This window comes from Phocoena sinus, chromosome 21 (assembly GCF_008692025.1).
Source record: "Phocoena sinus isolate mPhoSin1 chromosome 21, mPhoSin1.pri, whole genome shotgun sequence".
Lineage (NCBI taxonomy): Eukaryota > Metazoa > Chordata > Mammalia > Artiodactyla > Phocoenidae > Phocoena > Phocoena sinus.
Genome location: NC_045783.1, coordinates 12019063 through 12023040, shown reverse-complemented (window position 1 = coordinate 12023040; position 3978 = coordinate 12019063). Strand labels below are relative to the sequence as shown.

Genomic DNA, 3978 nt, shown 5'->3' with positions numbered 1-3978 from the left:
CTAGTTTTCCTGGCACTGTTGTTTGATGGCTTTGGGTAGAATAAACATTTTAAAAATAGTAATTTTTCTGATGCATGAGCATGGAATATTGTTTTCTATTGTGTCTTCAATTTCTTTGTCAATGCTTTATAGTTTTCTGAGTATAGGTCTTTCATGTCCTTGGTTAAATTTATTCCTAAATAGTTTGTTCTTTTTGATGGAATTGTAAATGGGATTGTTTTCTTAATTTTTCTTGCTGGTCGTTCATTATTAGTGTATAGAAACAAAACTGATTTGTGTATATTGATTCCATATTTTGCAACTTTACTGTATTTATTTATTTTTGCGGTACGCAGGCCTCTCGCTGTTGTGGCCTCTCCCGTTGTGGAGCACAGGCTCTGGACGTGCAGTCTCAGCGGCCATGGCTTACGGGCTCCGCGGCATATGGGATCTTCCCGGACGGGGGCACGAACCTGTGTCCCCTGCATCGGCAGGCGGACTCTCAACCACTGTGCCACCAGGGAAGCCCTGAATTTATTCTTTAATATATTTTTTTCAGTAATGTGAAAAATTGCAATACTAAAATCTCACTGTTTCTACTGCATCCCAGGTAATCCACAGGAACCAAGAGATGGTAGCTACTAATATACTCTTCCCACGGTGCCTCTTCATACCATGCGGACTCCTACAAGGGAAATAAGTATCACAACTTTGTTTGAACGTGGTCTGGGTAAGTCTTGGCCTCGATAACAAAATTTGATGTCTGTCTTATCTGATTTTCTGGCATGGTACTGACATGGTTGTCTAGAAAAGTAATTTACTTTCCAGTAATTTAAAATGTACAGAAAAGTTTCAATAATGGCCAAAAGTACTCACATTTGCCACTTCACACAAAATGCTCAGTGTGTTTTGCCCAAGGAACCAGCACATAACCCCTAAATGAGGAAATCCTGATGTCCACATTATAATTTAATACTCAGCCCCACTTCAACTTTCACCTGTTGTCCCAACTGTATGAAAATGTCTTTTTGCATCCTGATCCAGTTTTCTTTTTCTGGAACCATTACTGAGTTTCCCCCTCATTTGGACAACCTTGATGGATTTGAAGCAGACAAGATGAGTATGGGATCTAGGTGGACTTTTCTCTATGGCTTTTTTCATGAAGAATGTTTTTAATGTTCATTTTTTGTAACAAATATCAGCGCTACACTTTTTTTCATTGTCATTAAGAATACAAAACATGACTTTAGCATTTAATTCATTTTACGTATACAGTTTTCTGATATTAACTACCTTCATATAGTTGTACAAACAAGTTAACTAACATGTGTACCTCCTGTGTGCATGGGAGATACCCAGGAAATTGAGTAACACCCTGAAACGGCCCAAGACATCACCTTAAATACCGTCTTCATCTAAAAGGAAAAGAAAGGAAGGCTATAGTTGTTTTTTCTACATTCATTTGATTGTATATGGTTTCCAATTGATGTTGTATAACTAGTTGGAGAGAAGTCATGGGATAGTTGTCTTCATTTCAGTTTGAATTTCCAAATTTAGTGGATTCTGCAGGCTTGATACAACGTTTACAAACTTCATATTGGAACAGGACATCCCATGGTGTAACTGGTATTAATGGTTTGTTCAACAATTAAAATTCTGTGTGATATGAGTTCATCCCGGAGTAATCCAGGTTAGTTTCTGTTATACATTTGTCCCAGGCTGAAAGGACAAGAGAAATAAGGCCTAATTTATAAAAGTGCCTTCAGACTAATTGATACTGAAGTATAGTTGACCTACAATGTTGTGTTAATTTCTGCTGTACAGCAAAATGATTCATATATATATATATACATACATACATATTTTTCATATTCTTTTCCATTATGGTTTATTACAGGGTATTGAATATAGTTCCCTGTGCTGTACAGTAAGACCTTGTTTATCCATTCTACATATAATAATTTGCATCTACTAATCCCAAACTCCCAATCCATCCCTCTCCCCTGTCTTCCCCTTGACAACCACAAGTCTGTTTTGTATATTTGTGAGTCTGTTTTTGTTCTGTAGATAAGTTCATTTGGGTATCATTTTATAATCCACATATAAGCGATATCATATGGTATTTGTCGTTCTCTGTCTGACTTACTTCGCTTTGTATGATAATCTCTAGGTCCATCCATGTAGCTGCAAATGGCATTATTTCATTCTGTTTATGGCTGAGTAATATTCCATTGTATACATGTACCACATCTTCTATATCCATTCATCTGTTGAGGGACATTCAGGTTGCTTCCATGTCTTGGCTATTGTGAAGAGTGCTGCTGTGAATGCTGGGGTGCATGTATCTTTTCGAATTATAGTTTTGTCTGGATATGTGCCCAGGAGTGGGATTGCTGGTTCATATGGTAATTCTATTTTTAGTTTTTGAGGAACCTCCATACTGTTATCCATAGTGGCTGCATCAATTTACATTCCCACCAACAGTGTAGGAGAGTTCCCTTTTCTCCACACCCCTTCCAGCATTTATTTATAGACATTTTAATGATGGCCATTCTGACCACTATGAGGTGATAACTCACTGTAGTTTTGATTTGCATTCTCTAATAATTAGCGATGTGGAGCATCTTTTCATGTGCCTATTGGCCATCGGTATGTCTTTGGAGAAATGTCTATTTAGACCTTCTGCCGCGGTGTACTAACCCCTTCAGGCTGTGTTCACGCCACCAACCCCAGTCCTCATCATTGGGGAGTGGGCATCCTGTGTACGGGTTAGGATTAGGGCACGGGTTAGGGTAAGGCTTCGGGTAAGGGTTAGGTTTAGGGTTAGGGTTAGGGAACAGGGATGGTACGACAACAGTTTAGGGTTAGCGTACGTGTTAGGGTATGGGTTAGTGTTAGTGTATGGGTTAGGATTACGGGATGAGTTTGATTTTTTTTTTCTTTTTTGAGTTGTATGAGCTGTTTGTATATTTTAGAATTCGGCTCTTGTTGGTTGCATCATTTGCAGGTATTTTCTCCCAAAGAGTCACACAGGTTCTAGAACAACTGGATTCCCACATGGAGAAGAATAAAATTTGGACCCTTACCTCCCCCCACCCCATATACAAAATCAACACAAAATGGACCAAAGGCCTAGATGCAAGAACCAAAATTATAAAACTCGTGGAAGAAAATATGAGAGTAAATCTTCATGACCTTGCATTTGTTCATGATTTCTTAGATCTACTACCAAAAGCACAAGCAACAAAAGACAGATGAATTGGACTTCCTCAAAATGAAAAACAGTTGTGTATAAAAGGAGCAAGGAATAAGGTAATCCACCATCCAAAATGGCCCAAGATGTTTGCAAACCATGTATATGATGAGGACTGTAGCCCACCAGCCAAGCCCTTGGTGGTCCAGTGGAGTGTCTGTGTGGCCCCTCCCATCCTCGGTGATCAGGGGATTTCAGGCCCCAGAGCACCCGCGGGGTAGACACCCTCAAGGAGTGAGTGCTGGATGGTTTTGAGCCCAGATTCACTCCCATTACTGCCCTCAAAGGCTGAAGGCTTCAGCATGCCTCCAGAAGGACACAGAGTATTTGCAAGTCTTTGAGAACCAAGAGAACAGTCTTCACTTTTCTGAAAAGGGCATCTTATTATTTCACAGCATGACCATTTTCAATCTGGCTGTCAGGGGTGCCCTCCCACCTTCTTTATTTCTTTATTTCTCTGAGAGTGGCCATGGGGGGTTGGCTGTCCCCAGTCCCCACACCAGGTGACAAGGCCAGTGGGGCCAGACCCTGGTGGTCCTTAGCTTCGTTGGAGACTAACCCAGACTCTCAGCCTGCGATTGAACGTGGACACCCCTGCTTCTCCCCAGCACCGATTCTCATCTCCTCTATCTCTTTTCCTCTTGCTTTTCAGTCTCAGATTTACCTGATGGCCACCACTCACTGTTCCCGCAGAGCCCAGAGATTTCTCCTTGAAGGAAAGGTTCTGGAAAACCAGAGGGATTTAT

At 40.7% G+C, this 3978-nt stretch overlaps 1 long non-coding RNA gene across 1 annotated transcript; it reads left to right on the top strand.

Annotated features, from left to right (window-relative positions):
- Window positions 1–579: 579 nt before the first annotated feature.
- LOC116746744 lies at window positions 580–3930 on the top strand. The gene is made up of 3 exons (XR_004347859.1): window positions 580–709; window positions 3200–3291; window positions 3885–3930. It is a non-coding gene; the product is annotated as an uncharacterized LOC116746744 (long non-coding RNA).
- The last annotated feature ends 48 nt before the right edge of the window (window positions 3931–3978 follow it).